Source organism: Schistocerca serialis, chromosome 3 (assembly GCF_023864345.2).
Source record: "Schistocerca serialis cubense isolate TAMUIC-IGC-003099 chromosome 3, iqSchSeri2.2, whole genome shotgun sequence".
Classification (NCBI taxonomy): Eukaryota; Metazoa; Arthropoda; class Insecta; order Orthoptera; family Acrididae; genus Schistocerca; species Schistocerca serialis.
The window spans coordinates 141,560,047-141,582,283 of record NC_064640.1 but is presented as its reverse complement, the minus strand read 5'-3'; the positions used below and the strand labels follow the sequence as shown (position 1 = coordinate 141,582,283).

At 45.7% G+C, this 22,237-nt stretch overlaps 1 protein-coding gene across 1 annotated transcript in view; it reads right to left on the bottom strand.

Moving 5' to 3' along the window:
* LOC126469846 (zinc finger protein castor homolog 1) overlaps window positions 1–12,847 on the bottom strand; it is a 106,728-nt gene extending 93,881 nt beyond the window's left edge. The window contains exon 1 of the mRNA XM_050097142.1: window positions 12,817–12,847. The gene's annotated coding sequence lies outside the window, so the exon portion shown is untranslated. The remainder of the gene's footprint in view (window positions 1–12,816) is intronic.
* Window positions 12,848–22,237: the final 9,390 nt, after the last annotated feature.

Here is a 22,237-nt window from a genome sequence, read left to right as displayed (position 1 = left end):
ACTCCACGTTACACTGAGAGCGGCATTTCGGCGAGAAGAGACAGGGAAAAGCGCTACAGTGTGCACGCGTGCCCGTGTGAACGCACTCGGATAGGCAGCGAAGCCCTCACAATGCCCGGGGGAGCCGGCCGCCTTCGTTGCCAGCTGACGCTGCCAGCTAAGGTCACTCGTTACACTGCACGTGGCCTTCCCGGGACACCAAACTCATTTCGCCGCGAGAGGAGAGACAATGCGAGCAGGCCGCGGAAACGTCGCGTCTCCCTGATTGCTTCCATTAGTTCCGGAAGCTGCGGCCAAGGCACACCCAGGCGCCGCCATAATATTCGGAGCTGCCGCTGCATGATACAACTTCTGTACTGCTACTTTAAATATCCCCATGCTTCTCTCGGAACAACGGTTTAAAACTGAGAGAACAAGCAAATCGCCGGCCGGAGTGGCCGTGCGGTTCTAGGCGCTACAGTCTGGATCCGAGCGACCGTTACGGTCGCAGGTTCGAATCCTGCCTCGGGCATGGATGTATGTGATGTCCTTAGGTTAGTTAGGTTTAATTAGTTCTAAGTTCTAGGCGACTGATGACCTCAGAAGTTAAGTCGCATAGTGCTCAGAGCCATTTGAACCATTTGAACAAGCAAATCATATCTTGTTAGCGAAAAAAAAACAACGGTATCTGATAGACAGACTGTCCACTCTAACTAATCCTTTTCTCTCTGTGAGGAATCACTTAATATTCTAAACCGTTTATTACGTATACAAGTATGACCTATTCGAATAGCGTTTATGAGACAGGGAGGTAAGCCACACCTGAATCTGGATACTCTGGGTATTTTCTAGGCGATTTCCCAAATAGGTCAAATTCTTTGTCTATGTAGATCCACTTTACTAACTCCCTTCCTCTAGAGGAGATGCGTCCAACACGCGACCCACGGATCGCATGCAGCCGGTACAAAGCAAGTATCCAGCGCCCCGAGATATGTGCATCTATCGCACGACCGGTAAAATACTCGTCTTCTTGCAGTGTGGCCCTGGCAAGCTAAAGGGTTGGGCGCTACTGCTCTAGAATTTTAGTCCCTTGCACGCATTAACGATTGTATCACCTTGAGAGAACATATTTTGTCCTGGGTTTTCATTTGTAATGCCGCGATCACGTAGGAACCATTACACGCGAAACTTTCTTATATTTTTTTTAAACCATGCATGGTGTGACAGGAATATTCTCATAGGTTATTTTATAGCCAGCGTTCCTTTCCTGATCTGTTTAGAGATACTGAATAACCTGTAACGCGGCATCCTATGACGGATTAATTCCAACTCAGTGACCGCAGCAGACGAAGAAACACGCCAAACGTAATGCAAGTCGGTGAGAAGCCCGAGGTGTCAGGCCTGCAGCCGCGCCCGTCTTCCTAAAGTCCTTGGCGCGTAATGGGCGGCCAGGTTCTCGGTTCGATTCTAATGCGTGGCGTTTGCCGCCGGCGGCCGACCTGTGGTTAAGCACGCGCCCGCCTATCAAGGACTATAAGCATTTTAACCGCTTATACTAAAGCCCGATGGCAGTTTTAAAATGAAAATTAAGCCCAAGTTCCGAATAAAAACTTGGAAAGTCTCCCTAATGACCGGGTTGCATGCGTGTGCTACAGGTTCTCAGCCAGCAGAAATTACACACCCACTTTTTATGTTACATGGCAAAGAATGACTGCTTCCAAAGTAGAAATCCTAAGTACATACATTCTTGAGCATACGTGACGGAAGAGTAATTTTTAAGCAGGTATAGGAACGGACATCACCGCGAGTCTTTTTTACGGCACGGCTCCACTAGGCCCAAGAAGAAGACAAAATACTTTCCACATATTATAATGACAGCGTCCGGCTGGGCGCAGTGCCCAGATAACCACCGTGATTACGATACTTCGTCAATTTCGATCTCGAGCTGAACTCGATAAAAAAGAAAAATCGACACTTAGGTATACGGGAACGTGGCACACGCCGCGCGTAAGAACAAGAGTAAACACTCTTCCAAACACACAGAATTGGTACGCTCTCTGAAAGAATACTCCATGGAGCAGGTCTTCATTCACCTGGCTCTCCGGTTTCGTTAACAAAGAGGAGTATACAGCCTCGACGGCTGTTCTTTCCAGTACCGTAGTCACCCTCTAACATGACACACATCACATGATTAATCAGTGAATTAGTGATAATGATTGCTGCATATGTCACGGGGAACAAGACAGAAATCTGTGTTAATTACTGTACAGAGAATGTCGTTAATTTGTAGCTAATATAAAAAAATAATTTTTCAAAATAATCCCACTGAAGGAAAGTTACATTTACACTAAGTTACAGTTACACTTGTTCTACTCGCAAATCACAATCTATAAAGCACAGAATTCCATTATTAGTCGTTGATCTCTGAATAGTTAAGAATACGGTGGAATCAAATCGTTGCGGGGGGAATATACGTCGAGGGGCAGTTTAGAGCGAGAAGTCACAAACGTTTTTCACAGGAGAGTAATTCTACTGATCGTGAGCGATTTTAGAGAAACAGAAATAAATTTCAAAGAAATACAAGGGAACTCGAGCCAAGCATGCCTAATGCATTACTCCTCCGAGCAACAGTCCAGTGTCTTAACCACTGTGGTACAACTCGCTCGGTTTTATGTTTAGTCAACAACCTTGTCGCCGAAGACTTTGCGTTTACAGTTATACCTTTAGCAAAGCTACGGTGGAGAACCTCAGAAGGAGCGATTGAAATTACGTGCTCTGGAATCGAAACCGGTACTAGACGAAAGTTCAGTAGAAAGTCTAACAAACTGTTCCAGTTTGGTTCGTGTCTAGGTACAAACAATATAAGACGACAATGTTATCGAACAGGTATCGGATGCCATAAGCGCTGCGACGTAAAATCCTTCAGTGGACGCCTTCTGCAAGTGCCTGCCAAATAACCCGGCCACCTTCAGTTGAACTGAAGAGAATGAGAGAGAGAGAGAGAGAGAGAGAGACAGAGAGAGAGAGAGAGAGAGACCTCCTCATCTGCATACAATGTGTAAAAAATATTTAAATTATACATTCCGTTAGCTTGTCCTTTTAGACTTATTCCCACGGGAATGAATAATAACGCAGCAACCAGTGCCAGCACGGCACACCGGTACGAAGCTTTCGAGAAAATCTTAGCAGCGGTGAATAATATGCACGAATACAGCGTCGGTGGCGCTGCAGCGGCCGCATTAATCACAGTCCGTATTAAAGGCAATAAAAGCAAGGATTCCCCTGTATCTGGTCGCTGCCATCACCCACAAAATTATTTCCCTTACAAACACGCGAAATCTAAAATTGAAATTCTAGCATTCAAATATCATGTAAATCGCCTCTGAAAATTTTGCGCTTATAAATGTATTTGGATCCAAAATTCGCGTATAATACGACAAGAGCTCGTCGAGATATTTATCAGTGAAATTCGTGTATTCAGCATTGCAAATATGTCGGCCGGCTGTCCCAGCGAGTGATCGACGTCGTGGATTGTGGGACTGTGGACATCAAAACATGGGGACGCGCCTTCATTCTGAAAGGACAAGCGCTCGCGAGAGGTACAGAGTGTCACAACAGGCACAGAAGTCGATAGAAAAGTATGATAATGATGAAGTGAAATTGAAGACATGCGCGGAAAAACGGGCTAACCCTCGAATGTAAAAGCTTAAATATAAGTAAGTGCTGCCATCTGTTGCTGGGTACGGGGAACTATCAAAATTGAGGTTGGTCTCACACCTAAATATCACATTAGGATATTTAGGGGTGAGACCAATGTCAATTTTGATAGTTCCCGTACCAAACAACAGATGGCAACACTTATCTGTAAGTTTTTACATTTGAGGGTTAGCTCGTTTTTCCGCGCATGTCTTCAATTGTGCTTCATACCAATAATTTGGACGAGTTTCTCTGGTGAAGTCAACAAATATGTTGGCACAGAGACTAGTTAGGTGGTTTGGTACTTACAACGTATTCAGGTAAATGATATACCGAACGTTCATTCACCCGTTTCGATTAAGGTCTTTCTGTTCTTTCTGCTGCAGCTAGTCATTCCAGGCACCTGCCAGTTCATTCGACAATGGCAAAAAGAATAACGTCCATCGTTCACCCATCAACACAGACAGAACAGGGACACTGTCGTTACTGACATCTGTCACGAAGGAATGATTGACGATGAACCAGGAATGAAATGAAGTGAAATAACATACAAATGGGTTCGTGTGGCTCCTAAGCTAACTATGTATCAGACAACAAATCCAAAGGTCCTGCGCTCAATACCCAGTCCATTCTATGAGTTTTTCTCTCGCTTATCACTTCTCTGACCCACTGGAAGTTATTGGTTAATATTATGAATAATGTTAAGCTGTGCCGTGCTTCGGTATGCCTGTGAAACTGTAAGTCCTCCTATAACTAGCTGCGAAAATCAGTTCGAAGGCCGGAAGAAGGCAGGGGCATACCACTTCTAATACATCCATACCTAGTAAAGTGGCGTCGGGTACAATCCATCTTCGGGCTGAAGACATCTTTGCTTCACTGCCACGTGGAGTTAAATGAGAGAAGGAAGATACGTTGAAATTAACGTCGCGTTGTGGTCGACGGCATCAAGAGACGGAACATAAACCCAGTTAAGAGAAGGAAGCATCAAGGACTGGTTTAAAGAGCCATAGCGTCATCCGATCCAGATTATTAAAACCTAAATCAGGAAGTCCGACTAGGGATTTGAACGCCACGCGTCCCTAACACGACTGCATCGTGTAATTGTTAACCCGTTTAAGAGCTACGGGAGGGTTCCGCAATGACAAACTCTAAACTGACCGTTTGGACTTACTTCAGTGTGCCGGCCGGTGTGGCCGTGCGGTTCTAAGCGCTTCAGTTTGGAACCGCGTGACCGCTACGGTCGCAGGTTCGAATCCTGCCTCGGGCATGGATGTGTGTGATGTCCTTAGGTTAGTTAGGTTTAAGTAGTTCTAAGTTCTAGGGAACTGATGACCACAGATTTTAAGTCCCATAGTACTCAGAGCCATTTTTGAACTTCAGTGTCCACCACATCCGATTTCGAAACATCAAGACAAGTATAAACTTGAAAGATGGGACCGGGACTGGAATCTATGTGGTAACGAACATGCGAGGAACGAACCAGACTCAAAAAGAGCCTAGATGATAAGTATCATGCGTCGTCCTTTGCATGCTATTCGTATCTTAGCTACTGTTGCTAGTTACCGTGAGTAGTGTGACTACGCAGGATGAGCAAACAATCAACACTGCCGAAATAAGGCCGCTAATACTGGTGACAACCACAATGATAGAACTGTCCATAAACATCGTACACGGTGTTGCTGTGCGGTAATGCATGAGTGTTAAAGCTTTCGTGACCACTTGTTGACAAACTGCCTGTTGGCTTCGTCTCCAGCAACGGAGCGTGAAACTTTGACAGTGCCATCCACTGGTGCCGGCGAAACGTCAGAAGAATCATCAGGCGAACATCGGCCGAAGAATCCGAGATAGAAGCCAACAGGCAGTTTGCCACAGTGCGGTAAGTTTGCTTACTATGTCTCCTTACTGCACAACACATTTATCTGGACGGGGTATTGTTATGTTTATTTCTTTTTTTTACGTTTTTATTTTGTGAAGTGTCGATAAAATTATGCTTCACCAACATGCATTTTGTACATATACATGATTTCTCTGCAATTCGCGCTTCAGTGCCTGGCAGACGGTTCACCGAACCACTTTTTTTTAAAAACTTTCCTTAACAGGATCCAATAACGTTTTTCCGCTTTTTAGCACTCCTTCTATAGTGACAGCTTTGGGCCTTTCGCACTTGTCTTTTTCGAGTACATAGACACTAACGAAGACTTCCCAGTTTTTTTTTGGGTTGACCTGTATTCTTCCTAGCAAATGAAATTTTGTTCGCAAAGGTTGTTTTTGTTTTACATCCAATTATTTTATGACATTTTTCATTCATGTTTTTGTGTATTTTTATTTGCAATTTACGCCGAAACAACTTTTCTGTTAACGGTTATTTCTGTGCCACTGAACTGCTGTCAGCCGATTGTTACCGTACATTCCTTGATATTATGAACAAATCTGCCACTGTATCGAACGTTGTTTTCGCGTCCGAGGACTCACGTTACATTTCGGCACTATTACTCAACAAAGATTCGCCGATTTTAGTATCTTGCCACTGACATACATACTCCTGGTTATTACCATCGTTATTACAATTTGATATACGAGCGACGTCCCAATGCCACGGAGACCTTCAGTTTAATTGCGGCTTTCGAATCGAGGCGGCGACATGTTAAACTTTTTTTTATCCGCAAAATAGTTTCGCAACACTTCAGGAGTGGCTATATCCCACGAAACTGGAGCAATAAACAGAATGCGACCCGCAGATCTGCAGACACAGCAGCGTTACCGTGGTAAATTAGAACCTGCATCGGCATTCAAAATTTGGTGTGTTTAAATACTCGCATGCCCGAATTGCTGTTTTTTGTTTGAGTCCCCAGCAGGTAATGTGCTTCCTGTGTAAGCTGCGCAGCGTTGTTACGAATGACCCACGCGTTGGCCGCGGACCCACAAGGGCGGAGCGCGCGTTCCCGAGACAGCGATGATTGCAACGCCGCAGCGCTGACGTCTGCCCATACGACTCCGTGTGCCGCCATTTGCACACAAAACATTAACTTGGGCGCTAGTTCGTTTCCTTGAATCCGATATGCGCAGCATTTTCACACACGCCCATAAATTATTCCGTATTTTGTCCCGCGGCGCAAACACGCGCACACGAACGCATTGAGGGCCCTCACAGAGGACGCCATTTACATAAGGCAGAGCCCGAAAAACTTGCCGAGTGACCGGGTTGGTGCTGACTTGCACCTCACAGTACGAGCCGCATTCCCTTAAGGTGGCAGGTCCGACTTTCATTATTCTTGCCAATATAGAGAACCAGTGTCCGACCACCTGAACCTGGTGTGTCAACCACGAGGATACCCTGCTGTTAGGCGGTTTCGTCTTAATGACCGACTCGAGAACTGGGCTATTAATATTATGCCGAGTACGCAATACGTCATAACTTTTTAATAACCAGAATGAAGCACGACTGACGCTATACAATACAGAGAAGGAGTAATCAAGAATAGGATACCTTATGATCAATTCTTTCTATTTCACTCGGGCTTTATTTTATTTACCCTGCATTCTAGAGCGGCTTCCTTCGCATGCAAACTTTGTACAATACAGTCTTATCGCACACTAGTCTACAGTCCCTTCTCTTCACTATTTATAAACTCACTTCAGCCTCACATTTACCAGTCAATGCAATCGGCGTATATAAAACAAATCTTGGACTTCCCAAATTTCCTGGTCGCCTAGTATGTATTAGATCTTGTGTCAAATCTCTTAATCTCTTATATTTCGCACTCTACTACTGCTTCAAATTCAAATGTGCTTTTGTAAGTACAAACAGGATCGCGGGTTCGAGTCCAGCCCCAGGCATGAGCACAAATTTTAAGGTGTAGGTACTATGTGTGTGCTCTATTCTTGCAAGTTGCGGAAGCATGTATAATGACTGGAAACTTAATAACAGAGCAAAAAGTTGCAGCGATCAAGGAAAATGTGTATTGTGGTCTTTTCAAAAATGATTGAAATTGTCACGCAGCTATAAAGCTATGTGGAAGATTTGCTGAATGCCATAAAAATACAATCGGAAACTTAATCCGCTTCGGAACAAACATCGGGTAACTGACGGACCTATGGCAAGGTTCTTCGTATTTAGGTGCGTGGGCCAGATTTTAAGGCAACGGACTCGTTGTTAGTGGGGTGGACCCAAGCTTCTCGACTTAGATTTTATGTTGTTTTTAATAAATAATTGTAGGTGAATACCGGGATGGTTCCTTCAACAACGCTACAGCTAATTCCTTCAGCAATAAGGCTATTTTCCATAAGTAATCTTTGTTCCACTTGGTGAATGCTACAGTAACTCTCTTTTAGATTTTTAGTAACATTTGCGCAATAATGTAGAACGTACAAAAGTTAAATGTAAGGATACATCATTCACATCTATATCTGAGAATCTGTGAAAATCGCATTTCATGTCTGAGAGTGGCAAGACTATATCGTTAAACCTAACCCGATTTACGATCGACAGATGTGACAGAAAAACGCCAAAGGATAAACGTAATTGTTGTAGAAACGATGACAAGAATCTGGAAGAGTTTGAATGTAATGGAATGGTGTAGAACAACTTGAAATGGAGGCGAGGAAGAAGAGACCGCTACTTAAAACGACCAACAGAAAATATACGGGAAAGAAGGAAACAGTAGGACCAGTGAGATAACAGAGTGAAACGGATGGGGACATCGATCAGGAACTGGTAAAGGTGTTGAAAAGGTATTCTGGAACAGATTACAAACAGCAATTGTTTCTTCAATTCACACATAAGTCTTCTTGAGGCAGAGATCTGCGAAGTGCAGACATCCGCTTTCATAGTTTTATTAATATGTTTGTTGCTCCTAACGTCCTAAGAAAACTTTGAGCTAATAAATTACGATTACATTAGCCAGCGTTGATTTCCTTTGGCAAGAAACTGAAAGCGAACAGTCCAACTCGTGCACAGAGGAACTTAAGATAGACTCGGTTAATAAAACATGTACTTCACAGTTGATATTTAGGAAACACGACGACTACCCGCTGTCCTTATATGTCTACCAAGGCCAGCGTTGAAAACGAGCGAACACGTTTGCGGAGAAATACGAGAACCGTGCTCGGGTGTAGGCGCGCTCTGCCGAAAGCTTTCGCAATACTTAATAACGCTCGTCCAGCGCAGAAAAGAGGCAGTAAGGCGAATTCAGATTTACATCACTGGATCGTGCGCACATTCCTCGAAAAACGAGCGGGGACTTCCCCAAACGAGTGTGCCAGAACAGCCGGCGGCGACGACGTCGCCCATTTGCATTTTCTCGCCAGAAAAAGAGAAGAGAGCCTCACCGCCAGACGAAGAACACATTTCCATCCGAGTGTGAAGAAAAATGAAGACAAATTGATTAGGCGAGATCGCGAACGCACCTCAGGAATTGCCAGGCTGAGCAAACGATCTTTATCTTCACACGGCGCAGATGCTAATGAGGGCAAACAAGGTCAATAAGATATACCGTTAGGCAGCGGCGCTCGCATCCACGTACAACTGGGCCGTCGCGAAAAGCGCCTTCCGCAGACCGCTAGCTCCTGCAGGCTCTTTTTTATCGCACCTCTCCCACAATACCCGCGAATGCCGAACCTGAGCTGCAGTTGGCGCTATATAGTTGAAACTGAACTACAGAAGTCGTGAGTTGTTGAGGCCTACGAGAACAGTCTCTCTCGGCTTACGTATTAATATTTTGAAAGTCACTGATCACGTACGAACTTCGATAAATTTTAGGAAAAAGTCTTGATAACAGAGTTTTCGTATTTATGAGTCCACTCCAGCACCTCTCTCGTATACGAGTCACTGCCTAAACCGTAGTGATTGCTGCGAAGTTCAGTTTCCCTGCTCGACAGTAAGATAGAAGAATAGTACATTGTAGCCATCAACACACGATAAAACCCAATTACAGCACGTAACTCTCGATGTAGACGAGAGACGCGACGATTGAAATTTCAAATAACTTACTTTCTCAATACAATCAGCCATTTTTGAGCTTTCACTTACGATAAACTTGACAACTCAGGCTGTCAAGTACCAAGTAAAGACTCGAGAGAAGTCCTGTGTAAGGACCAATTAACACTGTTTCTCAAATTCTTGGGAAACGTGATAAATCTAATTCGGAACAGGAAGAGTGGATCATGTAACCGACTGCTCTCGTGTAAGAGTCGGTGCTACGCTATTATCCTCGGTTTCTTGCTGAGGAATCCTAAAACATCGTCACTATGACACCAAAGGAATTCAAACCTCATTCTGACCTTCTCCATCTCTCCCTAACACACTAAAACCGCCCGGGAACCGGTCTTGCCACTGTTCTCTTGTGTGTGCAGTTCTTCAAAACAATACCTGTAAGGCGTTGTCGTGGAGAAACAACATTCCAATGGAACGGGCTCATATCGGCAGTCTAGGTAACAATGCAGCAACGCGCCTACTTTTCTCGGAATAGCACACTTCAGGATTGGATCGTCAGGATCATGAAAGTCTGTAACTAAGACAAATGTAGCTGCAAGACTGGGCGTGTCTTTCTAAATGACAGTTGTCAGTACGTGAATAGTAACGGTAGGTGACCTATTGCCATCACAACTATACCAACAATTTTGCAACAGTGCCAATGCTTCTAGTATTTCACACAAACGAGTTTGAAACAAGGTAAATTCGAAATACGTACAATTATTCACTGACGACACTGTGGTATGCAATAAAAGATACTGGGAATGATACTCATTTTTTTCTTAAGGGTTATAGTTTCTACTTTGATAATCGTTATAGGTGGCAAATATTCTCGTTAAAAATAGGTAAAAGACAGTGTTTTGAGGCTATCCACAATTAGCATACTCACTTGAGTCTTGGGTGCTTAAAAGAAAGATTTCTCAATCTGATTTGTTGTCATTGTTATCTTTATGTTTCATTTTCCTGTTATTCCAACGGTAAATGGAGCTTCAAAGACAATGCAAAGAAGTAGCTAGAAGGATTTCGTAGCCTCAGTCTGTTTGGGGACTGTGAGAAAGAAATAGAAGTGCTGAGAGCATACACCATTGAAGTGTCGTGTGGCTCACGAAGTCTTCCAATCTGAAGACACTTTTGATAGGTTGTGTGTCGTCGTTGCGCATCGTATACATGGTATCCTACACCTTTACGGCCAAAATTATATAGGTGGTAGGGAATCCCGAACAGAAAACTTTGAGATAAGAAAGTAATGGCTGGTAACGGATATATAGCAAAGGCCTTTTGCGAGGTATTGGACTCAAAATGTCCATTGGATGCAGTTCCCTCCGCAATGTTCGTTCGGAAACTGTTTGAGGAGAAGGGCCTGTGTGCAGCAACAGCAACAATAATTCCTGTAATGTCTGAAGCTGATAATCGTTGACAAGGCGTGACACTCGTCTCAGGTCCCTGTCAATTATATGGCTGCGAGTGCTACACCATTCCTTGTAGACACGTTGGATAGTGCATAAAGAAATCAGGCAACTTCATTCACGGTGTGGTCATGGGTACATCAAAACACGACAGTTTGTTTCTGGCATTCTGCCAATACTCTACTTTGACCCAGCTTACTGAGTTGATTCCACACAACCGACTAGCACATACACATCACTTCACTGCCTTGACTGACGTCAGTGGTGGAGGCTCAGACGACCTCCTAGTACCAGTTCCACACCACCCACAACGCTCCAAATTGGCCAGTATGCTCTTTTAAAGACGTGGGTAATATCTCTTGTGGTCAGCTTACTGGCGGTAACTATGATTATTTAATTGTCACCAAGAAAAAACAAAATTACTGTTCTTTGTGGAGGTAAATGTCTGCAGCACTGGTGCATTTGATAATTAAAACTTGATGACCACCCTTCGTACACGATCACCATAAGCTGTGACTGGTTTATCGACACTTCGGTGTTCAAGCACCCCAATGTCTCGCATCACAGATCAAGTACCAATCATCTCATTACAATTGCAACACCAGCTTCAAAAATGGGTTCAAATGACTCTGAGCGCTATGGGACTTAACATTTGAGGTCATCAGTCCCCTAGGACTTAGAACTACTTAAACCTAACGAAGCTAAGGACATCATACACATCCACGCCCGAGGCAGGATTCGAACCTGCAACACTAGCTCCCACTTATCTAGTATCCTAGCTGTGGCCATCAATACAACTAAAACATTTAGAAACTCTTTATCCATTGCTGGCGGTCGACTGTAGCATTTTAAGACAAAGATGAAGCACTTCGTTTGGGCAGTCTCTCGATTTTTCATTAAAAAAGAAACATACGAGCGGGCCGGCCGCTGTGGCCGAGTGATTCTAGGCGCTTCAGTCTGGACCGTGCGACCGCTACGGTCGCAGGTTCGAATCCTGCCTCGGGGATGGATGTGTGTGATGTCCTTAGGTTAGTTAGGTTTAAGTAGTTCTAAGTTCTAGGGGACTGATGACCTCAGATGTTAAGTACCATAGTGCTCAGAGCCATTTGAACCATACGAGCGGTGTTGAATAATTAATGGTACACATTTTTTTCTCGTCCAATTCCGGTTAAAAAAAGTGTGGAATCTATTGTGGGACATCATCCAACATTCCTGCTTCAGGCCCAATAGTTTCATGAAGTTGCGATAGGTAGCGGGGCTATACGTAGGCTTCAAATGGCATCTGTAAAAGAAGGTGCGTTCCAAGCAGAGAGCTGTTCTTGAGTTTCTTTTCGTAGATATTCGTAAACGCTTGCAGAACGTCTACGGAGACCTGGCACTGAATGGCAGTGAACAAAAGCACGGTGAGCTGTCGGGCGAGGCGTCTGGCATCATCGCAATAAGGTCGCGCGAACCTGTCCGACCTGCCGCGTGCCCGCTGGCCGCACACAGCTGTGGCTCCTGCAGTGTTGGAACGTGCGTACCCTCTCGTTCGAGGTGGTTGACGGATCACAAACACCTCGCTGTACAACTGGACATCAGTGCTGGTAGTGCTGACACACTCGTCCACCAGTAAAGGATACTCAAAGGTGTATGCCCGCTGGACTCCTCGCCGCCTAACCGACGATCAAAAATAGGGGTTTGTAGCCAAAAGAGTAGGGAACCAACCTGCTTTTAGGGAAAAAAGTGTTGCCTTAGTTATTTTGAACGCTCGGCTATACTGACCTGGGGCACGTGGTGGGCGTTGTTGGAGAGGCGCGGCTGCTGCAGCAGCGCCGCCTTGTGGCGCAGCGTGTCGAGCAGCGGGTGCGAGCCGGCGCCGGGCTGCTGCTGCGGCGGCTGCTGCTGCGGAGGCGGCGCCTGCGGCTGCTGGCCCTGCGGCTGGCCCGCCGCCTGCGGGAGGTGCGCCGCCGCCGGCGCTGCCGTCGCTGCCGCCGCCGCCGCCTCGGCCGCCGGCTCCACTTTGCGCTGCCCGCAGCTGGACGCCGACGCCGACGACGAGGACGCAGACGACGCGGAGGTGGAGGCGGAGGCGGCCGGCGGCGGCGAGAAGGGCGTGCGCGGCGGCGTCGGCGGGCTCGCCTGCTGCGGCGCGGGCTGTTTCAGCGACAGTGTCTCCAGGATCTTGCCTGAAACACCACACGGCGCTGGTATCAAGGCGTCGTCAAAACACTTCCCTGAGACTCCAAGTCTCCCTGAAACAATTTCTGCTGTATATGAGAGCAAATTTTACTTTCCTTGTTTTTTACGGCTGCGAATGAAATGTTTTGAGCTGCCACGTCTCTTACTACCGATTATTCCTAGTTCAGATAGGATTTACAGTTTTATGAGCAATTCTGTAAGTTAATAAGCTCTCCCCACTCGTGGAAATTCCTTTCTTGCTATCTTCGTCATTATTCCACACCATTATGCGACAACTTAAAGGATAAATCCTCACAGCAATACGCATTGAGGCGCCATGTCACGGACTGCGCGGCTGCTCCCGCTGGAGGTTCGAGTCCTCCCTCGGGCATATGTGTGTGTGTGTGTGTGCGTGTGTGTGTTTCTTAGCTTAAGTTAGTTTAAGTACTGTGTAAGTCTAGGAACCAATGACCTCAGCAGTTTGGTCCCTTATTAATTCACACACACACACACACACACAAATACGCTTCGAGCTGTCCTCACTGGAATGTAATATCAATGGACTTCCATAGCGGCGACGCATTGTGTTTCAGATGGGATGCTCTTCGTACTACGGTCACTGTTCTTGAATCGAGGGCGCTAGAATTCGATTTGAACGTTGTTCCTCTTAGTGGAATGTACATACGCCACTTCGCTCAGATAAGTTTACTGGCCTCCGTTAAACAAACTCAGCGCATTCGATACGATCCTGTGGAACATTGACAAGATGAAAAAATAGAGACGAAAAAATTGAGAGGAAATCGATTAAAATCAGCGCGTTAGAAGTGGACCTCCACTGAGTCCGAGGCCCTGTCGGAGAGCATAACCGTCAATTGGGTATGATTTCTCAACTCTATAAAATTCTTTAGTGAAGTTTGGAGCCGGCCGGAGTGGCCGAGCGGTTCTAGGCGCTACAGTATAGAACCGAGCGACCGCTACGGTCGCAGGTTCGAATCCTGCCTCGGGCATGGATGTGTGTGATGTCCTTAGGTTAGTTAAGTTTAAGTAGTTCTAAGTTCTAGGCGACTGATGACCTCAGAAGTCGCATAGTGCTCAGAGCCATTTGAACCATTTTTTGAAGTTTGGAATTTAACTGGGACCACTGGTGCAGAATTCGGTCATCTGGAACTGATGATCTCTCTTTTCCAGTCAAGTTATGCTGATGAAAATTTCTTTTTCCCTCCAGGTTTCAATCCGGCGAGCTCTGGATCGAGAGCCTCCGAGATACGCCAGTGTGGCGACGTCAGCCACGAAAGCGGCTACAAAAATTTAAATTACAAAATTCTTTAAATGTATCCTTAAAAATGGAGAGCAGCGAATTGTTCCCAACTTCTTCTGGCTGTAAGTTACAGTTGATGCGATGCAAAACATACTACCTACGACGGCCTGTATCTGTATCGTGGTGTGGTCTCAGCGGGGATAAGTTGTTAGCTGTTTTCTTCGGCTAGATCTCCACTTTACATCCACCAATTCAGAATCACGTATATGCTTGATGAATGCATTGACACCCAACTGGATTTAACTGTATGCAGTGAGGCTGATCCTCAGAAGGGCGCAAATGAACAGCATCTCGCTGTTTCATTAGCACGAAGCGCTGCGTCACGTGGAAACCTACTGTGACCTCCAGCTGCTTGCAGCGTTCCTTCCAGTCCCAGCTATCGCGACGAAAACGAGACGTAAACTAATTGAATAAGTGCGACACCGACAGGTTTGGAGCCGCTTCAGCAAATGCGAATTTCAGAAACAACGCTCTCTACCGAGGATTGCATTCGGTCGCAATTGCCAGCTGCCTCGCTACGAATTTGTTTATCACCACGATATTTTGGGAGGGGCTCGCTGTTTATACTGCTAGGATAGGTACCCATTTCAAGAAAATTAACTCGTTTCTAGAATTATTTATGAGTGGGATTAGAACTAGCTGAAAGTAAAGCTCGTAATAAAATCAACTTCCGTTACTGACACAAAACATGACCTGCCGTATCAGAAGAATAAAATAAGTAGAAGTTATAGCACCCTAAGAAGGAAAAGACGGAGACTACTCTTTCAGTTTAAGAAGATATTTTTTACAGTGTAAAAAATAACGACATAAATAATGTGTCAATACGATGTTAAAGAAGTGTCCGAACGTGCAATGGGGCAGTTTTTGGCTCAATGTTGCAATATTTATATGTGATTTCCTTACACCACTCAATGGAAAAGGTCGCACAACTCTTTTCCAAAAGCCATAACGGAAGATTCTATACAAATACTAACAAATTAAGCCATAACAACGTCGTATTTGTAATTACCTCTGCTGTGTGAAAGCAAACGTATTTGTAATTACCTCTCCTTTCGAAGGAGACATTACCTGACGGCTCTAGTGTAACTACACATGGATGTGCTTATCACTTTTACTGTTCGTTTCAGGCTGTTTTCCGCTGTGTTCAGCTCAGTTCTAATTTTCATATCAGCTAGTTAGTTTACAGATATACGTCATAACATGAGTATAAAAAAGACAACAAACCTGTACCTCATTAAGTTAAATTCGACAGAAGTCACTGTAAAAGTCTTGGTGCTATTATGTGTGCAGGGAATTGTCCTCCGAACCGCGTCGGCTACTTCATTCGTCGTTACACGGCGGTACGCGACTGGCAGGTGGTCAGCACACTGCTCCCTTTGCCAATGACGTAGCCTTTCGAAACACGTTACGATACGCGCTACGTCTCCTTAAAGTGGCTCCTCAGTTGTTCTTACGAGGCTGCGTGCACCCCGTTCCAGTCCTTCGAGCAAGGAACCACCCTGCAGTACCGAGAATCGATCCCTGGTCCTCCACCAGGCAAGTCAAGTATCCTGTCAGTTCAGCTACCAAAGGCTTCCAATTTAAACTGACGGGAAAAAAAATCGCAACACCTAGAAGGAGCTGTGCGACATAAACGAAAATTAGTAGGCGTGTTTCTACATCTGAAAGATGTCTATCCAAATTTCGTGTCAGTCGCTTAAGAGTGGTGCTAGTGGCGCCACTACCAGGATGCAAATCAGATTTGCTTTAAATACCCGATGTAACGGTAGCGAGCATTAGTTACGTATGAGATTGGACGTAGTGAGTTGGTGTTAGTCATGAATGCCTTTAAGATGACAAACACTCAATTATCATCACTTCACTGAGTTTGAAAGAGCTCGTGTAAGGGCTATAAGAAGCTTGATGTTCCTTCTGCGATAATGTAAAAAGACTTGGAAGGAATGTAGCCATTGTACATGGCAGCGATGGTTGCGGGAATGTACTGTCGTATGAAGACTGGGCTTCGGACGGCCACGTGGCACTACAGAGAGTGAAGACCATCACGTTCGGCGTATGGCTCTGGCGCATCGTTCTGCATCTGCAGCAGTAATTTGAGCAGCAGTTGGCACCAAAGTGACCCAACGAACTGTTACAAATCGGTTACTTCAACGACAGCTCCGAACCAGACGCCCTACTGCGCGCATTCCACTGACCCCGAACCACCGCCGTCTGTGACTTCGGCGGTATCAAGCGAGAGCTCACGTGAGAGCTGGGTGGAGGTCTGTTAACATGTCTGCGTGCTAGACACAGTGGTTTTACATATGGTGTTGTGGTCTGTGGTGCGGTTACCTACAACAGCAAAAGTACTCTCGTGGTTATCCTGCAAACTTGTACGTCAATCTGGTGATTTGAAATGTTATGCTGCCATTCATGAAAAGCATTCCAGTGGTGTTTTCCAAAAGGATAACGCTCGCCCACGTACGGCTGTTGTAACCCAACATGCTCTACAGAGTACGTTGCCTTGGCCTGCCCGATCACCAGATCTGTCTCTAATCGAGCACATTTGGGACATCATCGGACGACAACTCCAGTGTCATCCACAATCCGTATTAACCGTCCCTATATTGACCGACCAAGTGCAATACGCATGTAAATCCGTCCCACAAACAGTCACCTGGCACCTGAACAACACGTTTGCATGCTTGCATTCCATATTCTGGCGGTTACATCCGTTATTAACGTACCAGCACTTCACATTTGCAATGGCTTATCTGTGATCTTACAGTCTTAATCACATAAATATGTTACCTAGACACGTGTATTCCCGAAATAACGTTACTCTATATTAATTTTTTTTTTTTTGCGCTGCGATTTTTTTCCGTCACTGTATTTACGGAACATCTAACACACACTGAAGCGCCAAAGAAACTGATATAGGCATGTGTACTCAAATACAGAGCTATGTAAATAGGCAGAATACGGCGCTGCGGTCGACAACGCCTATATAATACAACAAGTGTCTGGCGCAGTTGTTAGATCGGTTACTACTACTACAATGGTAGTTATCGAGATTTAAGTGAGTTTGAACGTGGTGTTGTAGTCGGCGCACGAGTGATGGGGCACAGCATCTCCGAGGTAGCGATGAAGTGGTGATTCTCCGGACGACCATTTCACGAGTGTATCGTGAATATCAGGAATCCGGTAAAACATCAAATCTCCGACATCGCTGCGGCCGGAAAAGGATCCTGCAAGAACGGGACCAACGAAGACTGAAAAGAATCGTTGAACGTGAGAGAAGTGCGACCTTTCCGCAAATTGCGGCAGATTTCAATGCTGGACAATCAACAAGTGTCAGCTTGCGAACCGTTCACCGAAGCGTCATCGATATGGGATTTCGGAGCCGGAGACCCACACGTATGCGCTTGATGGCAGCACGAACACAAAGCTTTACGCCTCAACTGGGCCCGTCAACACAGACACTGGACTGTTGATGACTGGAAACATACTGCCTGGTCGGACGAGTCTCGTTTCAAATTGCATCGAGAGGATGGGCGTGAACGGGTATGGAGACAACCTTATGAATCCATGGACCCTGCATGTAAGCAAGGGACTGTTCAAGCTGGTGGAGGCTCTGTAAATGGTGTGAGGCGTGTGCAGTTGGAGTGATACGAGACCCCTGATGGTCTGTATACGACTCTCACAGGTGACGCTTATGTAAGCATCCTGTCTGATCACCTGCATCAGTTCATGTCCATTGTGCATTCCGAAGGACTTGGCCAATTCCAGCAGGACAATGCAATACCCCACACGTCCAGAATTGCTACAGTGTGGCTCCAAGAACACTCTTCTGAGTTTAAACACTTCCGCTGGCCACCAGACTTCCCAGACATGAACATTACTGAGCATATCTGGGATGCCTTGCAATGTGCTGTTCAGTAGAGTGTTCCACCCCCTCGTACTCTTAGGGATTTATGGACAGCCCTGCAGGATTCATCGTGTCAATTCCCTCCAGCACTACTTTAGACATTAATCAAGTCCCCACGTCGCGTTGCGGAGGACCTAGACGATATTAGGCAGGTGTACCAGTTTCTTTGGCTCTTCAGAGTATATAACGATGCAGAGAGAGGGGGGGGGGGTGAGATTTGTGATACAGATGATACATATTATTCGAATGAATCATCTCGAATTATTAGTTCGGGAAACTCGTTTTGCACAAGAACTTTTCTGCATCTTCTGTTATACCCGGATAGATTATCAGATGTTTCGGGCACTAATGAGTGCGTAACGTCAAATACGATAACCTCTGATTACTTGATAATGTCGACGGCAATGGTCAGACTGAAGCCTGTTCCACGGCACGGAATAGTGGGGTGACTACAGGTGGAGAATAATCATGCACGGCTTTCATTGTCGGCGCCCCGCCTCGAAAACCGACGACAGCGCGCCGGCAGCCGTTTTTGCTCTCTCACTCACACACACACACACACACACACACACACACACACACACACCGTGCGGAGCGGCTGTTAACCTACTTGTAATATTCCGTAACGAAATCGAGCGAGGCACGCGGCACAGAAATGCTGCCGTATATTTCACAGTGGCGAGAAGATGTCTACTTTCTAGCGTGCACCCATTGAACTTGAGGAGAGGGAAGTAGGTTGCGAGCTCCGGCGGCGCATGCGCGCTGCACGGCCCCTCCGAATTCGCTCTTAAGGTGTTCCGCCGTCACCGTCGACTCCATTAATTTCTTTTGTTGCTACAGCTGATAAAAGAGAGAGCTGACTAATGCGTACCCGCCTACGAGGCCAGGGACGCTAACGCGGTGGCGATTGATACAGAGGTAGCTGGTTCGAATATTGGTGATGGAAGAAATTCCCCCCCCCCCCCCCCACCCACTGGTGGGCTAGGGGAGGATATATAACTATGTAAAGTCCATGCAGTTTCTAAAGCATCACACCCATTTCGTCCATGTTATAGTCGTCTTTGAATACACATATTATACCTATTTTGCTCATTAGTAATGACCTTCCTTATCATCATTTCATATTCCATACCTATTTAGGACAAACACAGCAATGTATCATTTAAAGTTCACAATCATGCCCCTGTTGGGACTCGACTCCACGACCTCCGCTTTACTTCACCACGGGCTGCGTTTCATAATGGTAAACAGGTCTTCCATTAGGAACCTCCACCCAACGTCGCTAAATATAATAGGTCAACGAGTGGAACTAACGTACGGTGTATAAAGTATGTTTCACAGTCCAGGCGTCCGAAGCCGGAAATCCGGCTTATTGCCAGCGGATTAACACTTGTTATACAACCACCCCTTTCCTCTGAATGAGAACTAGCATGTTTTTCGGAACATCGAGAAATAGGTTTGATATGTATTGAAAACGAGTTTGCCGTTTCGTCTCGGTACGTTCCAGTCCCTAATGCCTCCCTAAAGCTACAGTAACGAACAATTTATCTTCACAGCACTATGACAACTTTGTCGTCCGAAAATATTCGTATTCCTCTTGGCGAGTAATAACAAAATATCTACTTGACGTTTTACTTACATATTTTAAAGCAGAAGAGTTACAGGAGATCGAAACCAACGTGCGAACCTTCACTGACTCTGATTGTATGGAGCCTGGACTTCACAGTTTTTACTTCTTTACATCTTTAGTACTATCTCCGTCTACAAGACATAAATCGCCCTAAGTACGTTAAATTTTCATGTCCTGGCATGTGGTCAGTGACCAGCAATTCGATGTAAATGAGCGCGGATTCTGTGTCAGACTTTATACAAACGTTTTTTGTCTTGTCAGATGGCAACGTGGCATATGGTATTAATCGACATATCGGCCAAAGACATTTAGGTTCGAAGAACTAATTTTCATTCCGGAGATCAGAAGCGAAGCACAGGTCAGTCATCTTACTGTCGATGGTATGAGACACTTGCAGTGAAGGGCTAGAAAGACTGTCTACTGCTGCAGGTTCTCAAACGAAGAAATTTCCTGTATAAACTGCACTGCGCGTTGTCTGGTACGACGAGACTGGTAAGTTTCAGCTCGCAGGCCAAGCTGTTACAGGATTAACAACGTTTCGGCGCGACCCCAGACGGAGCTTGACAGCTAACCACCACCTGCCTTAGCTAGCTGCCATAAGCGTTCCCACGGGCGCGGGAAGGCACGGAGCTTATTCGTGGGTTTGGTGTCTGGCCTCCTCTAAAACTCGAGGTCTTACATCGGACATGGACACTTGCATGACATTGGAGTAACAACACCGACATTCGCATGAATCATTTCGAGGAACATCGAAATCATAAGGAATGACAATCAAAAGCAACATGACCATTCTGCGTTGGAAAATTGCACTATCTGTCTCGGGGTGAATGACAATACACAAATGATTCAGTTAACTCCGTAGCTTACATTTAGCTGAGCCAAATTATTGGAGTGCGCTCCTAAATGTTTGTAGAAAATCTCCTCTGTAGGAATATGTATTCCGACAACAAAGATCGTGTAACCTAGCTTGCTCTGTTCGTCCATGAGACCCTGAAAGCGATAGATACGGCGCCCAGATGGATGCCACGTTCCTTGACAGTTCCGCACTGACGCCTAATGAACGAAGTACGAGCGTACGGAATATGAGACCAACTATGCGACTGGAATGAAGTGTTTCTAGCAAACAGAACACAGCATGTCATTCTCAATGGAGAGAAGTCTTCAGACGCAAAAGTCACTTCGGGCGTACCCCAAGGAAAAGTCATAGGCCATTACTTTTCACAATACATATATAAATGACACACAGTAGACAACATCGGAAGCTCCATGCAGCGAAATGCAGCAAGACCTGCGGGGGATCGACGCTTTCCGCAGCGAGTGACATTTCACCCTCAACATAAATAAATGTAACGTGTTGCGTATACATAGGAAGAAAGACTCGTATTCCACGATTGCAGAAGAATCACTGGAAGCAACTACTCCCATAAAATATCTAGGAGCAATTTTAAGAGGAATGACCACACAAAACTAATCGCAGGAAAGGCAGATGCCAAACTGAGATTCACTGGAAGAAACATCTGGAAACGTAGTTCATGACCAAAGGAAGTAGCTTGCAAAACACTGATTCGAATAATACTTGAATATCGTTCGTAAGTATGGGATGCGCACCAGATAGGATTAGCCGCGGAGTCTGAGGCGCCTTGCCAAGGTTCGCGCTGCTCTCCCCCCCCCCCCCCCCCCATCCTCCTCCCCCCGTCGGAGGTTCGAGTCCTCCCGCGGGCATGGGTGGGTAGTGTGTAAGCCTACCTCAGCAGTTTGGTCCCATAGGAACATACCACAAATTTCCAGATAGGATTAATAGAGGAAATAGAGAAGATCCAAAGACGAGCAGCGCGTTTCGTTACAGGTTCATTTAGTAAGCACGAAGACGTCACAGAGATGATCAACCAATTCCAGTGGTAGACGCTGCAAGAGAGGCCTTCTGCATCACGGTGTGGTTTATTGTTAAAGTTCCGAGACCAAGCGTTCCTAGAAGACTCAATAAATACATTTCTTCCTGCGACGTATATCTCGGGAAAAGACAACGAAAACAAACTTAGAGAGATTCGGGTGCACACGGACGCTCACCGGCGATCGTTCTTCCTGTGCAGCATTCGCGACTGGAACAGAAAAGGGAGAAGTGACAGTCGTACACAAAGTACCCTCCGCCACACACCGCAACGTGGCTTACAGA